Source organism: Phyllobates terribilis, unplaced genomic scaffold (genome assembly GCF_046119375.1).
Source record: "Phyllobates terribilis strain yellow unplaced genomic scaffold, ASM4611937v1 Scaffold_67__1_contigs__length_7525285, whole genome shotgun sequence".
Classification (NCBI taxonomy): Eukaryota; Metazoa; Chordata; class Amphibia; order Anura; family Dendrobatidae; genus Phyllobates; species Phyllobates terribilis.
This window is the reverse complement of record NW_027362827.1, coordinates 6444368-6466787: the sequence shown is the minus strand read 5'-3', so window position 1 is coordinate 6466787 and position 22420 is coordinate 6444368.

Here is a 22420-nt window from a genome sequence, read left to right as displayed (position 1 = left end):
CAACGGTGATGCCATAATGGTCGTCATGGCAACGTCATAATGGTCGTCATGGCGACGTCATAATGGTCGTCATGGCGACGTCATAATGGTCGTCATGGCGACATCATAATGATCGTCATGGCAACAATGACGTCATAATGGTCGTCATGGCAACAATGACGTCATAATGGTCGTCATGGCAACAATGACGTCATAATGGTCGTCATGGCAACAATGACGTCATAATGGTCGTCATGGCAACAATGACGTCATAATGGTCGTCATGGCAACAATGACGTCATAATGGTCGCCATGGCAACAATGACGTCATAATGGTCGTCATCGCAACAATGACGTCATAATGGTCGTCATGGCAACAATGACGTCATAATGGTCGTCATGGCAACAATGATGTCATAATGGTCGTCATGGCGACGGTGCTGTCATAATGGTCGTCATGGCGACGGTGCTGTCATAATGGTCGTCATGGCAACGTCATAATGGTCGTCATGGCAACGGTGATGTCATAATGGTCGTCATGGCAACGGTGACGTCATAATGGTCGTCATGGCAACGTCATAATAGTCGTCATGGCAACGTCATAATGGTCGTCATGGCAACGTCATAATGGTCATCATGGCAACCGTGCTGTCATAATGGTCGTCATGGCGACGTCATAATGGTCGTCATGGCGACGATAATGCCATAATGGTCGCCGTGGCAACGATGATGCCATAATGGTCGCCGTGGCAACGATGATGCCATATTGGTCGCCGTGGCAACGATGATGCCATAATGGTCGCCGTGGCAACGATGATGCCATAATGGTCGCCGTGGCAACGATGATGCCATAATGGTCGCCGTGGCAACGATGATGTCATAATGGTCGTCGTGGTAACAGTGATGTCATAATGGACGTCATGGCAACGTCATAATGGTCGTCACGGCAACGGTGATGCCATAATGGTCGTCACGGCAATGGTGATGCCATAATGGTCGTCACGGCAACGGTGATGCCATAATGGTCGTCACGGCAACGGTGATGCCATAATGGTCGTCACGGCAACAATGATGCCATAATGGTCGTCATGGCAACAATGACGTCATAATGGTCGTCATGGCAACAATGACGTCATAATGGTCGTCATGGCAACAATGACGTCATAATGGTTCTCATGGCAACAATGACGTCATAATGGTCGTCACGGCAACGGTGATGCCATAATGGTCGTCACGGCAACGGTGATGCCATAATGGTCGTCACGGCAACGGTGATGCCATAATGGTCGTCACGGCAACTGTGATGCCATAATGGTCGTCACGACAACGGTGATGCCATAATGGTCGTCATGGCAACGTCATAATGGTCGTCATGGCGACGTCATAATGGTCGTCATGGCGACGTCATAATGGTCGTCATGGCGACGTCATAATGATCGTCATGGCAACAATGACGTCATAATGGTCGTCATGGCAACAATGACGTCATAATGGTCGTCATGGCAACAATGACGTCATAATGGTCGTCATGGCAACAATGACGTCATAATGGTCGCCATGGCAACAATGACGTCATAATGGTCGTCATGGCAACAATGACGTCATAATGGTCGTCATGGCAACAATGACGTCATAATGGTCGTCATGGCAACAATGATGTCATAATGGTCGTCATGGCGACGGTGCTGTCATAATGGTCGTCATGGCGACGGTGCTGTCATAATGGTCGTCATGGCAACGTCATAATGGTCGTCATGGCAACGGTGATGTCATAATGGTCGTCATGGCAACGGTGACGTCATAATGGTCGTCATGGCAACGTCATAATAGTCGTCATGGCAACGTCATAATGGTCGTCATGGCAACGTCATAATGGCCGTCATGGCAACAATGATGTCATAATGGTCGTCATGGCAACCGTGCTGTCATAATGGTCGTCATGGCGACGTCATAATGGTCGTCATGGCGACGATAATGCCATAATGGTCGCCGTGGCAACGATGATGCCATAATGGTCGCCGTGGCAACGATGATGCCATATTGGTCGCCGTGGCAACGATGATGCCATAATGGTTGCCGTGGCAACGATGATGCCATAATGGTCGCCGTGGCAACGATGATGCCATAATGGTCGCCGTGGCAACGATGATGTCATAATGGTCGTCGTGGTAACAGTGATGTCATAATGGTCGTCATGGCAACGTCATAATGGCCGTCATGGCAACAATGATGTCATAATGGTCGTCATGGCGACGGTGCTGTCATAATGGTCGTCATGGCAACGTCATAATGGTCGTCATGGCAACGTCATAATGGATGTCATAATGGTCGTCATGGCAACGGTGATGCCATAATGGTCGTCACGGCAACGGTGATGCCATAATGGTCGTCACGGCAACGGTGATGCCATAATGGTCGTCACGGCAACGGTGATGCCATAATGGTCGTCACGGCAACGGTGATGCCATAATGGTCGTCACGGCAACGGTGATGCCATAATGGTCGTCACGGCAACGGTGATGCCATAATGGTCGTCACGGCAACGGTGATGCCATAATGGTCGTCACGGCAACGGTGATGCCATAATGGTCGTCACGGCAACGGTGATGCCATAATGGTCGTCATGGCAACGTCATAATGGTCGTCATGGCAACGTCATAATGGTCGTCATGGCGACGTCATAATGGTCGTCATGGCGACGTCATAATGGTCGTCATGGCGACGTCATAATGATCGTCATGGCGACGTCATAATGATCGTCATGGCAACAATGACGTCATAATGGTCGTCATGGCAACAATGACGTCATAATGGTCGTCATGGCAACAATGACGTCATAATGGTCGTCATGGCAACAATGACGTCATAATGGTCGTCATGGCAACAATGACGTCATAATGGTCGTCATGGCAACAATGACGTCATAATGGTCGTCATGGCAACAATGACGTCATAATGGTCGTCATGGCAACAATGATGTCATAATGGTCGTCATGGCGACGGTGCTGTCATAATGGTCGTCATGGCAACGTCATAATGGTCGTCATGGCAACGGTGATGTCATAATGGTCGTCATGGCAACGGTGACGTCATAATGGTCGTCATGGCAACGTCATAATAGTCGTCATGGCAACGTCATAATGGTCGTCATGGCGACGTCATAATGGCCGTCATGGCAACAATGATGTCATAATGGTCGTCATGGCGACGGTGCTGTCATAATGGTCGTCATGGCAACGTCATAATGGTCGTCATGGCAACGTCATAATGGATGTCATAATGGTCGTCATGGCAACGGTGATGCCATAATGGTCGTCACGGCAACGGTGATGCCATAATGGTCGTCACGGCAACGGTGATGCCATAATGGTCGTCACGGCAACGGTGATGCCATAATGGTCGTCACGGCAACGGTTATGCCATAATGGTCGTCACGGCAACGGTGATGCCATAATGGTCGTCACGGCAACGGTGATGCCATAATGGTCGTCACGGCAACGGTGATGCCATAATGGTCGTCATGGCAACGTCATAATAGTCGTCATGGCAACGTCATAATGGTCGTCATGGCGACGTCATAATGGTCGTCATGGCGACGTCATAATGGTCGTCATGGCGACGTCATAATGGTCGTCATGGCAACAATGACGTCATAATGGTCGTCATGGCAACAATGACGTCATAATGGTCGTCATGGCAACAATGACGTCATAATGGTCGTCATGGCAACAATGACGTCATAATGGTCGTCATGGCAACAATGATGTCATAATGGTCGTCATGGCAACAATGACGTCATAATGGTCGTCATGGCAACAATGACGTCATAATGGTCGTCATGGCAACAATGACGTCATAATGGTCGTCATGGCAACAATGATGTCATAATGGTCGTCATGGCGACGGTGCTGTCATAATGGTCGTCATGGCAACGTCATAATGGTCGTCATGGCAACGGTGATGTCATAATGGTCGTCATGGCAACGGTGACGTCATAATGGTCGTCATGGCAACGTCATAATAGTCGTCATGGCAACGTCATAATGGCCGTCATGGCAACGTCATAATGGCCGTCATGGCAACAATAATGTCATAATGGTCGTCATGGCAACCGTGCTGTCATAATGGTCGTCATGGCGACGTCATAATGGTCATCATGGCGACGATAATGCCATAATGGTCGCCGTGGCAACGATGATGCCATAATGGTCGCCGTGGCAACGATGATGCCATATTGGTCGCCGTGGCAACGATGATGCCATAATGGTCGCCGTGGCAACGATGATGCCATAATGGTCGCCGTGGCAACGATGATGCCATAATGGTCGCCGTGGCAACGATGATGTCATAATGGTCGTCGTGGTAACAGTGATGTCATAATGGACGTCATGGCAACGTAATAATGGTCGTCATGGCAACGGTGATGCCATAATGGTCGTCACAGCAACGGTGATGCCATAATGGTCGTCACGGCAACGGTGATGCCATAATGGTCGTCACGGCAACGGTGATGCCATAATGGTCGTCATGGCAACAATGATGTCATAATGGTCGTCATGGCAACAATGACGTCATAATGGTCGTCATGGCAACAATGACGTCATAATGGTCGTCATGGCAACAATGACGTCATAATGGTCGTCATGGCAACAATGATGTCATAATGGTCGTCATGGCGACGGTGCTGTCATAATGGTCGTCATGGCAACGTCATAATGGTCGTCATGGCAACGGTGATGTCATAATGGTCGTCATGGCAACGGTGACGTCATAATGGTCGTCATGGCAACGTCATAATAGTCGTCATGGCAACGTCATAATGGCCGTCATGGCAACGTCATAATGGCCGTCATGGCAACAATGATGTCATAATGGTCGTCATGGCAACCGTGCTGTCATAATGGTCGTAATGGCGACGTCATAATGGTCGTCATGGCGACGATAATGCCATAATGGTCGCCGTGGCAACGATGATGCCATAATGGTCGCCGTGGCAACGATGATGCCATATTGGTCGCTGTGGCAACGATGATGCCATAATGGTCGCCGTGGCAACGATGATGCCATAATGGTCGCCGTGGCAACGATGATGCCATAATGGTCGCCGTGGCAACGATGATGTCATAATGGTCGTCGTGGTAACAGTGATGTCATAATGGACGTCATGGCAACGTAATAATGGTCGTCATGGCAACGATGATGCCATAATGGTCGTCACGGCAACGGTGATGCCATAATGGTCGTCACGGCAACGGTGATGCCATAATGGTCGTCACGGCAACGGTGATGCCATAATGGTCGTCATGGCAACAATGATGTCATAATGGTCGTCATGGCAACAATGACGTCATAATGGTCGTCATGGCAACAATGACGTTATAATGGTCGTCATGGCAACAATGACGTCATAATGGTCGTCATGGCAACAATGATGTCATAATGGTCGTCATGGCGACGGTGCTGTCATAATGGTCGTCATGGCAACGTCATAATGGTCGTCATGGCAACGGTGATGTCATAATGGTCGTCATGGCAACGGTGACGTCATAATGGTCGTCATGGCAACGTCATAATAGTCGTCATGGCAACGTCGTAATGGTCGTCATGGCAACGTCATAATGGCCGTCATGGCAACAATGATGTCATAATGGTCGTCATGGCAACCGTGCTGTCATAATGGTCGTCATGGCGACGTCATAATGGTCGTCATGGCGACGATAATGCCATAATGGTCGCCGTGGCAACGATGATGCCATAATGGTCGCCGTGGCAACGATGATGCCATATTGGTCGCCGTGGCAACGATGATGCCATAATGGTCGCCGTGGCAACGATGATGCCATAATGGTCGCCGTGGCAACGATGATGCCATAATGGTCGCCGTGGCAACGATGATGTCATAATGGTCGTCGTGGTAACAGTGATGTCATAATGGACGTCATGGCAACGTCATAATGGTCGTCATGGCAACGGTGATGCCATAATGGTCGTCACGGCAACGGTGATGCCATAATGGTCGTCACGGCAACGGTGATGCCATAATGGTCGTCACGGCAACGGTGATGCCATAATGGTCGTCACGGCAACGGTGATGCCATAATGGTCGTCACGGCAACGGTGATGCCATAATGGTCGTCACGGCAACGGTGATGTCATAATGGTCGTCATGGCAACGTCATAATAGTCGTCATGGCAACGTCATAATGGTCGTCATGGCGACGTCATAATGGTCGTCATGGCGACGTCATAATGGTCGTCATGGCGACGTCATAATGGTCGTCATGGCGACGTCATAATGGTCGTCATGGCGACGTCATAATGATCGTCATGGCAACAATGACGTCATAATGGTCGTCATGGCAACAATGACGTCATAATGGTCGTCATGGCAACAATGACGTCATAATGGTCGTCATGGCAACAATGATGTCATAATGGTCGTCATGGCGACGGTGCTGTCATAATGGTCGTCATGGCAACGTCATAATGGTCGTCATGGCAACGGTGATGTCATAATAGTCGTCATGGCAACGGTGACGTCATAATGGTCGTCGTGGCAACGTCATAATAGTCGTCATGGCAACGTCATAATGGTCGTCATGGCGACGTCATAATGGCCGTCATGGCAACAATGATGTCATAATGGTCGTCATGGCGACGGTGCTGTCATAATGGTCGTCATGGCAACGTCATAATGGTCGTAATGGCAACGTCATAATGGATGTCATAATGGTCGTCATGGCAACGGTGATGCCATAATGGTCGTCACGGCAACGGTGATGCCATAATGGTCGTCACGGCAACGGTGATGCCATAATGGTCGTCACGGCAACGGTGATGCCATAATGGTCGTCACGGCAACGGTGATGCCATAATGGTCGTCACGGCAACGGTGATGCCATAATGGTCGTCATGGCAACGGTGATGCCATAATGGTCGTCACGGCAACGGTGATGCCATAATGGTCGTCATGGCAACGTCATAATAGTCGTCATGGCAACGTCATAATGGTCGTCATGGCGACGTCATAATGGTCGTCATGGCGACGTCATAATGGTCGTCATGGCGACGTCATAATGGTCGTCATGGCAACAATGACGTCATAATGGTCGTCATGGCAACAATGACGTCATAATGGTCGTCATGGCAACAATGACGTCATAATGGTCGTCATGGCAACAATGGTGTCATAATGGTCGTCATGGCAACAATGACGTCATAATGGTCGTCATGGCAACAATGACGTCATAATGGTCGTCATGGCAACAATGACGTCATAATGGTCGTCATGGCAACAATGATGTCATAATGGTCGTCATGGCGACGGTGCTGTCATAATGGTCGTCATGGCAACGTCATAATGGTCGTCATGGCAACGGTGATGTCATAATGGTCGTCATGGCAACGGTGACGTCATAATGGTCGTCATGGCAACGTCATAATAGTCGTCATGGCAACGTCATAATGGTCGTCATGGCAACGTCATAATGGCCGTCATGGCAACAATGATGTCATAATGGTCGTCATGGCAACCGTGCTGTCATAATGGTCATCATGGCGACGTCATAATGGTCGTCATGGCGACGATAATGCCATAATGGTCGCCGTGGCAACGATGATGCCATAATGGTCGCCGTGGCAACGATGATGCCATATTGGTCGCCGTGGCAACGATGATGCCATAATGGTCGCCGTGGCAACGATGATGCCATAATGGTCGCCGTGGCAACGATGATGCCATAATGGTCGCCGTGGCAACGATGATGTCATAATGGTCGTCGTGGTAACAGTGATGTCATAATGGACGTCATGGCAACGTCATAATGGTCGTCATGGCAACGGTGATGCCATAATGGTCGTCACGGCAACGGTGATGCCATAATGGTCGTCACGGCAACGGTGATGCCATAATGGTCGTCACGGCAACAGTGATGCCATAATGGTCGTCATGGCAACAATGATGTCATAATGGTCGTCATGGCAACAATGACGTCATAATGGTCGTCATGGCAACAATGACGTCATAATGGTCGTCATGGCAACAATGATGTCATAATGGTCGTCATGGCGACGGTGCTGTCATAATGGTCGTCATGGCAACGTCATAATGGTCGTCATGGCAACGGTGATGTCATAATGGTCGTCATGGCAACGGTGACGTCATAATGGTCATCATGGCAACGTCATAATAGTCGTCATGGCAACGTCATAATGGTCGTCATGGCGACGTCATAATGGCCGTCATGGCAACAATGATGTCATAATGGTCGTCATGGCGACGGTGCTGTCATAATGGTCGTCATGGCAACGTCATAATGGTCGTCATGGCAACGTTATAATGGATGCCATAATGGTCGTCACGGCAACGGTGATGCCATAATGGTCGTCACGGCAACGGTGATGCCATAATGGTCGTCACGGCAACGGTGATGCCATAATGGTCGTCACGGCAACGGTGATGCCATAATGGTCGTCACGGCAACGGTGATGCCATAATGGTCGTCACGGCAACGGTGATGCCATAATGGTCGTCACGGCAACGGTGATGCCATAATGGTCGTCACGGCAACGGTGATGCCATAATGGTTGTCATGGCAACGTCATAATAGTCGCCATGGCAACGTCATAATGGTCGTCATGGCGACGTCATAATGGTCGTCATGGCGACGTCATAATGGTCGTCATGGCGACGTCATAATGATCGTCATGGCAACAATGACGTCATAATGGTCGTCATGGCAACAATGACGTCATAATGGTCGTCATGGCAACAATGACGTCATAATGGTCGTCATGGCAACAATGACGTCATAATGGTCGTCATGGCAAAAATGATGTCATAATGGTCGTCATGGCAACAATGACGTCATAATGGTCGTCATGGCAACAATGACGTCATAATGGTCGTCATGGCAACAATGACGTCATAATGGTCGTCATGGCAACAATGATGTCATAATGGTCGTCATGGCGACGGTGCTGTCATAATGGTCGTCATGGCAACGTCATAATGGTCGTCATGGCAACGGTGATGTCATAATGGTCGTCATGGCAACGGTGACGTCATAATGGTCGTCATGGCAACGTCATAATAGTCGTCATGGCAACGTCATAATGGTCGTCATGGCAACGTCATAATGGCCGTCATGGCAACAATGATGTCATAATGGTCGTCATGGCAACCGTGCTGTCATAATGGTCGTCATGGCGACGTCATAATGGTCGTCATGGCAACGTCATAATAGTCGTCATGGCAACGTCATAATGGTCGTCATGGCAACGTCATAATGGCCGTCATGGCAACAATGATGTCATAATGGTCGTCATGGCAACCGTGCTGTCATAATGGTCGTCATGGCGACGTCATAATGGTCGTCATGGCGACGATAATGCCATAATGGTCGCCGTGGCAACGATGATGCCATAATGGTCGCCGTGGCAACGATGATGCCATATTGGTCGCCATGGCAACGATGATGCCATAATGGTCGCCGTGGCAACGATGATGCCATAATGGTCGCTGTGGCAACGATGATGCCATAATGGTCGCCGTGGCAACGATGATGTCATAATGGTCGTCGTGGTAACAGTGATGTCATAATGGACGTCATGGCAACGTCATAATGGTCGTCATGGCAACGGTGATGCCATAATGGTCGTCACGGCAACGGTGATGCCATAATGGTCGTCACGGCAACGGTGATGCCATAATGGTCGTCACGGCAACGGTGATGCCATAATGGTCGTCATGGCAACAATGATGTCATAATGGTCGTCATGGCAACAATGACGTCATAATGGTCGTCATGGCAACAATGACGTCATAATGGTCGTCATGGCAACAATGACGTCATAACGGTCGTCATGGCAACAATGATGTCATAATGGTCGTCATGGCGACGGTGCTGTCATAATGGTCGTCATGGCAACGTCATAATGGTCGTCATGGCAACGGTGATGTCATAATGGTCGTCATGGCAACGGTGACGTCATAATGGTCGTCATGGCAACGTCATAATAGTCGTCATGGCAACGTCATAATGGTCGTCATGGCAACGTCATAATGGCCGTCATGGCAACAATGATGTCATAATGGTCGTCATGGCAACCGTGCTGTCATAATGGTCGTCATGGCGACGTCATAATGGTCGTCATGGCGACGATAATGCCATAATGGTCGCCGTGGCAACGATGATGCCATAATGGTCGCCGTGGCAACGATGATGCCATATTGGTCGCCGTGGCAACGATGATGCCATAATGGTCGCCGTGGCAACGATGATGCCATAATGGTCGCCGTGGCAACGATGATGCCATAATGGTCGCCGTGGCAACGATGATGCCATAATGGTCGCCGTGGCAACGATGATGTCATAATGGTCGTCGTGGTAACAGTGATGTCATAATGGACGTCATGGCAACGTCATAATGGTCGTCATGGCAACGGTGATGCCATAATGGTCGTCACGGCAACGGTGATGCCATAATGGTCGTCACGGCAACGGTGATGCCATAATGGTCGTCACGGCAACAGTGATGCCATAATGGTCGTCATGGCAACAATGATGTCATAATGGTCGTCATGGCAACAATGACGTCATAATGGTCGTCATGGCAACAATGACGTCATAATGGTCGTCGTGGCGACGGTGCTGTCATAATGGTCGTCATGGCAACGTCATAATGGTCGTCATGGCAACGGTGATGTCATAATGGTCGTCATGGCAACGGTGACGTCATAATGGTCGTCATGGCAACGTCATAATAGTCGTCATGGCAACGTCATAATGGTCGTCATGGCGACGTCATAATGAACGTCATGGCAACAATGATGTCAAAATGGTCGTCATGGCGACGGTGCTGTCATAATGGTCGTCATGGCAATGTCATAATGGTCGTCATGGCAACGTTATAATGGATGTCATAATGGTCGTCATGGCAACGGTGATGCCATAATGGTCGTCACGGCAACGGTGATGCCATAATGGTCGTCACGGCAACGGTGATGCCATAATGGTCGTCACGGCAACGGTGATGCCATAATGGTCGTCACGGCAACGGTGATGCCATAATGGTCGTCACGGCAACGGTGATGCCATAATGGTTGTCATGGCAACGTCATAATAGTCGCCATGGCAACGTCATAATGGTCGTCATGGCGACGTCATGGCGACGTCATAATGGTCGTCATGGCGACGTCATAATGATCGTCATGGCAACAATGACGTCATAATGGTCGTCATGGCAACAATGACGTCATAATGGTCGTCATGGCAACAATGGTGTCATAATGGTCGTCATGGCAACAATGACGTCATAATGGTCATCATGGCAACAATGACGTCATAATGGTCGTCATGGCAACAATGACGTCATAATGGTCGTCATGGCAACAATGACGTCATAATGGTCGTCATGGCAACAATGATGTCATAATGGTCGTCATGGCGACGGTGCTGTCATAATGGTCGTCATGGCAACGTCATAATGGTCGTCATGGCAACGGTGATGTCATAATGGTCGTCATGGCAACGGTGACGTCATAATGGTCGTCATGGCAACGTCATAATAGTCGTCATGGCAACGTCATAATGGTCGTCATGGCAACGTCATAATGGCCGTCATGGCAACAATGATGTCATAATGGTCGTCATGGCAACCGTGCTGTCATAATGGTCATCATGGCGACGTCATAATGGTCGTCATGGCGACGATAATGCCATAATGGTCGCCGTGGCAACGATGATGCCATAATGGTCGCCGTGGCAACGATGATGCCATATTGGTCGCCGTGGCAACGATGATGCCATAATGGTCGCCGTGGCAACGATGATGCCATAATGGTCGCCGTGGCAACGATGATGCCATAATGGTCGCCGTGGCAACGATGATGTCATAATGGTCGTCGTGGTAACAGTGATGTCATAATGGACGTCATGGCAACGTCATAATGGTCGTCATGGCAACGGTGATGCCATAATGGTCGTCACGGCAACGGTGATGCCATAATGGTCGTCACGGCAACGGTGATGCCATAATGGTCGTCACGGCAACAGTGATGCCATAATGGTCGTCATGGCAACAATGATGTCATAATGGTCGTCATGGCAACAATGACGTCATAATGGTCGTCATGGCAACAATGACGTCATAATGGTCGTCATGGCAACAATGATGTCATAATGGTCGTCATGGCGACGGTGCTGTCATAATGGTCGTCATGGCAACGTCATAATGGTCGTCATGGCAACGTTGATGTCATAATGGTCGTCATGGCAACGGTGACGTCATAATGGTCATCATGGCAACGTCATAATAGTCGTCATGGCAACGTCATAATGGTCGTCATGGCGACGTCATAATGGCCGTCATGGCAACAATGATGTCATAATGGTCGTCATGGCGACGGTGCTGTCATAATGGTCGTCATGGCAACGTCATAATGGTCGTCATGGCAACGTTATAATGGATGCCATAATGGTCGTCACGGCAACGGTGATGCCATAATGGTCGTCACGGCAACGGTGATGCCATAATGGTCGTCACGGCAACGGTGATGCCATAATGGTCGTCACGGCAACGGTGATGCCATAATGGTCGTCACGGCAACGGTGATGCCATAATGGTCGTCACGGCAACGGTGATGCCATAATGGTCGTCACGGCAACGGTGATGCCATAATGGTCGTCACGGCAACGGTGATGCCATAATGGTTGTCATGGCAACGTCATAATAGTCGCCATGGCAACGTCATAATGGTCGTCATGGCGACGTCATAATGGTCGTCATGGCGACGTCATAATGGTCGTCATGGCGACGTCATAATGATCGTCATGGCAACAATGACGTCATAATGGTCGTCATGGCAACAATGACGTCATAATGGTCGTCATGGCAACAATGACGTCATAATGGTCGTCATGGCAACAATGACGTCATAATGGTCGTCATGGCAACAATGATGTCATAATGGTCGTCATGGCAACAATGACGTCATAATTGTCGTCATGGCAACAATGACGTCATAATGGTCGTCATGGCAACAATGACGTCATAATGGTCGTCATGGCAACAATGATGTCATAATGGTCGTCATGGCGACGGTGCTGTCATAATGGTCGTCATGGCAACGTCATAATAGTCGTCATGGCAACGTCATAATGGTCGTCATGGCAACGTCATAATGGCCGTCATGGCAACAATGATGTCATAATGGTCGTCATGGCAACCGTGCTGTCATAATGGTCGTCATGGCGACGTCATAATGGTCGTCATGGCAACGTCATAATAGTCGTCATGGCAACGTCATAATGGTCGTCATGGCAACGTCATAATGGCCGTCATGGCAACAATGATGTCATAATGGTCGTCATGGCAACCGTGCTGTCATAATGGTCGTCATGGCGACGTCATAATGGTCGTCATGGCGACGATAATGCCATAATGGTCGCCGTGGCAACGATGATGCCATAATGGTCGCCGTGGCAACGATGATGCCATATTGGTCGCCATGGCAACGATGATGCCATAATGGTCGCCGTGGCAACGATGATGCCATAATGGTCGCCGTGGCAACGATGATGCCATAATGGTCGCCGTGGCAACGATGATGTCATAATGGTCGTCGTGGTAACAGTGATGTCATAATGGACGTCATGGCAACGTCATAATGGTCGTCATGGCAACGGTGATGCCATAATGGTCGTCACGGCAACGGTGATGCCATAATGGTCGTCACGGCAACGGTGATGCCATAATGGTCGTCACGGCAACGGTGATGCCATAATGGTCGTCATGGCAACAATGATGTCATAATGGTCGTCATGGCAACAATGACGTCATAATGGTCGTCATGGCAACAATGACGTCATAATGGTCGTCATGGCAACAATGACGTCATAACGGTCGTCATGGCAACAATGATGTCATAATGGTCGTCATGGCGACGGTGCTGTCATAATGGTCGTCATGGCAACGTCATAATGGTCGTCATGGCAACGGTGATGTCATAATGGTCGTCATGGCAACGGTGACGTCATAATGGTCGTCATGGCAACGTCATAATAGTCGTCATGGCAACGTCATAATGGTCGTCATGGCAACGTCATAATGGCCGTCATGGCAACAATGATGTCATAATGGTCGTCATGGCAACCGTGCTGTCATAATGGTCGTCATGGCGACGTCATAATGGTCGTCATGGCGACGATAATGCCATAATGGTCGCCGTGGCAACGATGATGCCATAATGGTCGCCGTGGCAACGATGATGCCATATTGGTCGCCGTGGCAACGATGATGCCATAATGGTCGCCGTGGCAACGATGATGCCATAATGGTCGCCGTGGCAACGATGATGCCATAATGGTCGCCGTGGCAACGATGATGCCATAATGGTCGCCGTGGCAACGATGATATCATAATGGTCGTCGTGGTAACAGTGATGTCATAATGGACGTCATGGCAACGTCATAATGGTCGTCATGGCAACGGTGATGCCATAATGGTCGTCACGGCAACGGTGATGCCATAATGGTCGTCACGGCAACGGTGATGCCATAATGGTCGTCACGGCAACAGTGATGCCATAATGGTCGTCATGGCAACAATGATGTCATAATGGTCGTCATGGCAACAATGACGTCATAATGGTCGTCATGGCAACAATGACGTCATAATGGTCGTCGTGGCGACGGTGCTGTCATAATGGTCGTCATGGCAACGTCATAATGGTCGTCATGGCAACGGTGATGTCATAATGGTCGTCATGGCAACGGTGACGTCATAATGGTCGTCATGGCAACGTCATAATAGTCGTCATGGCAACGTCATAATGGTCGTCATGGCGACGTCATAATGGCCGTCATGGCAACAATGATGTCAAAATGGTCGTCATGGCGACGGTGCTGTCATAATGGTCGTCATGGCAATGTCATAATGGTCGTCATGGCAACGTTATAATGGATGTCATAATGGTCGTCATGGCAACGGTGATGCCATAATGGTCGTCACGGCAACGGTGATGCCATAATGGTCGTCACGGCAACGGTGATGCCATAATGGTCGTCACGGCAACGGTGATGCCATAATGGTCGTCACGGCAACGGTGATGCCATAATGGTCGTCACGGCAACGGTGATGTCATAATGGTTGTCATGGCAACGTCATAATAGTCGCCATGGCAACGTCATAATGGTCGTCATGGCGACGTCATGGCGACGTCATAATGGTCGTCATGGCGACGTCATAATGATCGTCATGGCAACAATGACGTCATAATGGTCGTCATGGCAACAATGACGTCATAATGGTCGTCATGGCAACAATGGTGTCATAATGGTCGTCATGGCAACAATGACGTCATAATGGTCGTCATGGCAACAATGACGTCATAATGGTCGTCATGGCAACAATGACGTCATAATGGTCGTCATGGCAACAATGACGTCATAATGGTCGTCATGGCAACAATGATGTCATAATGGTCGTCATGGCGACGGTGCTGTCATAATGGTCGTCATGGCAACGTCATAATGGTCGTCATGGCAACGGTGATGTCATAATGGTCGTCATGGCAACGGTGACGTCATAATGGTCGTCATGGCAACGTCATAATAGTCGTCATGGCAACGTCATAATGGTCGTCATGGCAACGTCATAATGGCCGTCATGGCAACAATGATGTCATAATGGTCGTCATGGCAACCGTGCTGTCATAATGGTCATCATGGCGACGTCATAATGGTCGTCATGGCGACGATAATGCCATAATGGTCGCCGTGGCAACGATGATGCCATAATGGTCGCCGTGGCAACGATGATGCCATATTGGTCGCCGTGGCAACGATGATGCCATAATGGTCGCCGTGGCAACGATGATGCCATAATGGTCGCCGTGGCAACGATGATGCCATAATGGTCGCCGTGGCAACGATGATGTCATAATGGTCGTCGTGGTAACAGTGATGTCATAATGGACGTCATGGCAACGTCATAATGGTCGTCATGGCAACGGTGATGCCATAATGGTCGTCACGGCAACGGTGATGCCATAATGGTCGTCACGGCAACGGTGATGCCATAATGGTCGTCACGGCAACAGTGATGCCATAATGGTCGTCATGGCAACAATGATGTCATAATGGTCGTCATGGCAACAATGACGTCATAATGGTCGTCATGGCAACAATGACGTCATAATGGTCGTCATGGCAACAATGATGTCATAATGGTCGTCATGGCGACGGTGCTGTCATAATGGTCGTCATGGCAACGTCATAATGGTCGTCATGGCAACGTTGATGTCATAATGGTCGTCATGGCAACGGTGACGTCATAATGGTCATCATGGCAACGTCATAATAGTCGTCATGGCAACGTCATAATGGTCGTCATGGCGACGTCATAATGGCCGTCATGGCAACAATGATGTCATAATGGTCGTCATGGCGACGGTGCTGTCATAATGGTCGTCATGGCAACGTCATAATGGTCGTCATGGCAACGTTATAATGGATGCCATAATGGTCGTCACGGCAACGGTGATGCCATAATGGTCGTCACGGCAACGGTGATGCCATAATGGTCGTCACGGCAACGGTGATGCCATAATGGTCGTCACGGCAACGGTGATGCCATAATGGTCGTCACGGCAACGGTGATGCCATAATGGTCGTCACGGCAACGGTGATGCCATAATGGTCGTCACGGCAACGGTGATGCCATAATGGTCGTCACGGCAACGGTGATGCCATAATGGTTGTCATGGCAACGTCATAATAGTCGCCATGGCAACGTCATAATGGTCGTCATGGCGACGTCATAATGGTCGTCATGGCGACGTCATAATGGTCGTCATGGCGACGTCATAATGATCGTCATGGCAACAATGACGTCATAATGGTCGTCATGGCAACAATGACGTCATAATGGTCGTCATGGCAACAATGACGTCATAATGGTCGTCATGGCAACAATGACGTCATAATGGTCGTCATGGCAACAATGACGTCATAATGGTCGTCATGGCAACAATGACGTCATAATGGTCGTCATGGCAACAATGACGTCATAATGGTCGTCATGGCAACAATGATGTCATAATGGTCGTCATGGCGACGGTGCTGTCATAATGGTCGTCATGGCAACGTCATAATAGTCGTCATGGCAACGTCATAATGGTCGTCATGGCAACGTCATAATGGCCGTCATGGCAACAATGATGTCATAATGGTCGTCATGGCAACCGTGCTGTCATAATGGTCGTCATGGCGACGTCATAATGGTCGTCATGGCAACGTCATAATAGTCGTCATGGCAACGTCATAATGGTCGTCATGGCAACGTCATAATGGCCGTCATGGCAACAATGATGTCATAATGGTCGTCATGGCAACCGTGCTGTCATAATGGTCGTCATGGCGACGTCATAATGGTCGTCATGGCGACGATAATGCCATAATGGTCGCCGTGGCAACGATGATGCCATAATGGTCGCCGTGGCAACGATGATGCCATATTGGTCGCCATGGCAACGATGATGCCATAATGGTCGCCGTGGCAACGATGATGCCATAATGGTCGCCGTGGCAACGATGATGCCATAATGGTCGCCGTGGCAACGATGATGTCATAATGGTCGTCGTGGTAACAGTGATGTCATAATGGACGTCATGGCAACGTCATAATGGTCGTCATGGCAACGGTGATGCCATAATGGTCGTCACGGCAACGGTGATGCCATAATGGTCGTCACGGCAACGGTGATGCCATAATGGTCGTCACGGCAACGGTGATGCCATAATGGTCGTCATGGCAACAATGATGTCATAATGGTCGTCATGGCAACAATGACGTCATAATGGTCGTCATGGCAACAATGACGTCATAATGGTCGTCATGGCAACAATGACGTCATAACGGTCGTCATGGCAACAATGATGTCATAATGGTCGTCATGGCGACGGTGCTGTCATAATGGTCGTCATGGCAACGTCATAATGGTCGTCATGGCAACGGTGACGTCATAATGGTCGTCATGGCAACGGTGACGTCATAATGGTCGTCATGGCAACGTCATAATAGTCGTCATGGCAACGTCATAATGGTCGTCATGGCAACGTCATAATGGCCGTCATGGCAACAATGATGTCATAATGGTCGTCATGGCAACCGTGCTGTCATAATGGTCGTCATGGCGACGTCATAATGGTCGTCATGGCGACGATAATGCCATAATGGTCGCCGTGGCAACGATGATGCCATAATGGTCGCTGTGGCAACGATGATGCCATATTGGTCGCCGTGGCAACGATGATGCCATATTGGTCGCCGTGGCAACGATGATGCCATAATGGTCGCCGTGGCAACGATGATGCCATAATGGTCGCCGTGGCAACGATGATGCCATAATGGTCGCCGTGGCAACGATGATGTCATAATGGTCGTCGTGGTAACAGTGATGTCATAATGGACGTCATGGCAACGTCATAATGGTCGTCATGGCAACGGTGATGCCATAATGGTCGTCACGGCAACGGTGATGCCATAATGGTCGTCACGGCAACGGTGATGCCATAATGGTCGTCACGGCAACAGTGATGCCATAATGGTCGTCATGGCAACAATGATGTCATAATGGTCGTCATGGCAACAATGACGTCATAATGGTCGTCATGGCAACAATGACGTCATAATGGTCGTCATGGCGACGGTGCTGTCATAATGGTCGTCATGGCAACGTCATAATGGTCGTCATGGCAACGGTGATGTCATAATGGTCGTCATGGCAACGGTGACGTCATAATGGTCGTCATGGCAACGTCATAATAGTCGTCATGGCAACGTCATAATGGTCGTCATGGCGACGTCATAATGGCCGTCATGGCAACAATGATGTCAAAATGGTCGTCATGGCGACGGTGCTGTCATAATGGTCGTCATGGCAATGTCATAATGGTCGTCATGGCAACGTTATAATGGATGTCATAATGGTCGTCATGGCAACGGTGATGCCATAATGGTCGTCACGGCAACGGTGATGCCATAATGGTCGTCACGGCAACGGTGATGCCATAATGGTCGTCACGGCAACGGTGATGCCATAATGGTCGTCACGGCAACGGTGATGCCATAATGGTCGTCACGGCAACGGTGATGCCATAATGGTTGTCATGGCAACGTCATAATAGTCGCCATGGCAACGTCATAATGGTCGTCATGGCGACGTCATAATGGTCGTCATGGCGACGTCATAATGGTCGTCATGGCGACGTCATAATGATCGTCATGGCAACAATGACGTCATAATGGTCGTCATGGCAACAATGACGTCATAATGGTCGTCATGGCAACAATGACGTCATAATGGTCGTCATGGCAACAATGATGTCATAATGGTCGTCATGGCAACAATGACGTCATAATGGTCGTCATGGCAACAATGACGTCATAATGGTCGTCATGGCAACAATGACGTCATAATGGTCGTCATGGCAACAATGATGTCATAATGGTCGTCATGGCGACGGTGCTGTCATAATGGTCGTCATGGCAACGTCATAATGGTCGTCATGGCAACGGTGATGTCATAATGGTCGTCATGGCAACGGTGACGTCATAATGGTCGTCATGGCAACGTCATAATAGTCGTCATGGCAACGTCATAATGGTCGTCATGGTAACAATGATGTCATAATGGTCGTCATGGCAACCGTGCTGTCATAATGGTCGTCATGGCGACGTCATAATGGTCGTCATGGCAACGTCATAATAGTCGTCATGGCAACGTCATAATGGTCGTCATGGCAACGTCATAATGGCCGTCATGGCAACAATGATGTCATAATGGTCGTCATGGCAACCGTGCTGTCATAATGGTCGTCATGGCGACGTCATAATGGTCGTCATGGCGACGATAATGCCATAATGGTCGCCGTGGCAACGATGATGCCATAATGGTCGCCGTGGCAACGATGATGCCATATTGGTCGCCGTGGCAACGATGATGCCATAATGGTCGCCGTGGCAACGATGATGCCATAATGGTCGCCGTGGCAACGATGATGCCATAATGGTCGCCGTGGCAACGATGATGTCATAATGGTCGTCGTGGTAACAGTGATGTCATAATGGACGTCATGGCAACGTCATAATGGTCGTCATGGCAACGGTGATGCCATAATGGTCGTCACGGCAACGGTGATGCCATAATGGTCGTCACGGCAACGGTGATGCCATAATGGTCGTCACGGCAACGGTGATGCCATAATGGTCGTCACGGCAACAATGATGTCATAATGGTCGTCATGGCAACAATGACGTCATAATGGTCGTCATGGCAACAATGACGTCATAATGGTCGTCATGGCAACAATGACGTCATAACGGTCGTCATGGCAACAATGATGTCATAATGGTCGTCATGGCGACGGTGCTGTCATAATGGTCGTCATGGCAACGTCATAATGGTCGTCATGGCAACGGTGATGTCATAATGGTCGTCATGGCAACGGTGACGTCATAGTGGTCGTCATGGCAACGTCATAATAGTCGTCATGGCAACGTCATAATGGTCGTCATGGCAACGTCATAATGGCCGTCATGGCAACAATGATGTCATAATGGTCGTCATGGCAACCGTGCTGTCATAATGGTCGTCATGGCGACGTCATAATGGTCGTCATGGCGACGATAATGCCATAATGGTCGCCGTGGCAACGATGATGCCATAATGGTCGACGTGGCAACGATGATGCCATATTGGTCGCCGTGGCAACGATGATGCCATAATGGTCGCCGTGGCAACGATGATGCCATAATGGTCGCCGTGGCAACGATGATGCCATAATGGTCGCCGTGGCAACGATGATGCCATAATGGTCGCCGTGGCAACGATGATGTCATAATGGTCGTCATGGCAACCGTGCTGTCATAATGGTCGTCATGGCGACGTCATAATGGTCGTCATGGCGACGATAATGCCATAATGGTCACCGTGGCAACGATGATGCCATAATGGTCGCCGTGGCAACGATGATGCCATATTGGTCGCCGTGGCAACGATGATGCCATAATGGTCGCCGTGGCAACGATGATGCCATAATGGTCGCCGTGGCAACGATGATGCCATAATGGTCGCCGTGGCAACGATGATGCCATAATGGTCGCCGTGGCAACGATGATGTCATAATGGTCGTCGTGGTAACAGTGATGTCATAATGGACGTCATGGCAACGTCATAATGGTCGTCATGGCAACGGTGATGCCATAATGGTCGTCACGGCAACGGTGATGCCATAATGGTCGTCACGGCAACGGTGATGCCATAATGGTCGTCACGGCAACAGTGATGCCATAATGGTCGTCATGGCAACAATGATGTCATAATGGTCGTCATGGCAACAATGACGTCATAATGGTCGTCATGGCAACAATGACGTCATAATGGTCGTCATGGCGACGGTGCTGTCATAATGGTCGTCATGGCAACGTCATAATGGTCGTCATGGCAACGGTGATGTCATAATGGTCGTCATGGCAACGGTGACGTCATAATGGTCGTCATGGCAACGTCATAATAGTCGTCATGGCAACGTCATAATGGTCGTCATGGCGACGTCATAATGGCCGTCATGGCAACAATGATGTCAAAATGGTCGTCATGGCGACGGTGCTGTCATAATGGTCGTCATGGCAATGTCATAATGGTCGTCATGGCAACGTTATAATGGATGTCATAATGGTCGTCATGGCAACGGTGATGCCATAATGGTCGTCACGGCAACGGTGATGCCATAATGGTCGTCACGGCAACGGTGATGCCATAATGGTCGTCACGGCAACGGTGATGCCATAATGGTCGTCACGGCAACGGTGATGCCATAATGGTCGTCACGGCAACGGTGATGCCATAATGGTTGTCATGGCAACGTCATAATAGTCGCCATGGCAACGTCATAATGGTCGTCATGGCGACGTCATAATGGTCGTCATGGCGACGTCATAATGGTCGTCATGGCGACGTCATAATGATCGTCATGGCAACAATGACGTCATAATGGTCGTCATGGCAACAATGACGTCATAATGGTCGTCATGGCAACAATGACGTCATAATGGTCGTCATGGCAACAATGACGTCATAATGGTCGTCATGGCAACAATGATGTCATAATGGTCGTCATGGCAACAATGACGTCATAATGGTCGTCATGGCAACAATGACGTCATAATGGTCGTCATGGCAACAATGACGTCATAATGGTCGTCATGGCAACAATGATGTCATAATGGTCGTCATGGCGACGGTGCTGTCATAATGGTCGTCATGGCAACGTCATAATGGTCGTCATGGCAACGGTGATGTCATAATGGTCGTCATGGCAACGGTGACGTCATAATGGTCGTCATGGCAACGTCATAATAGTCGTCATGGCAACGT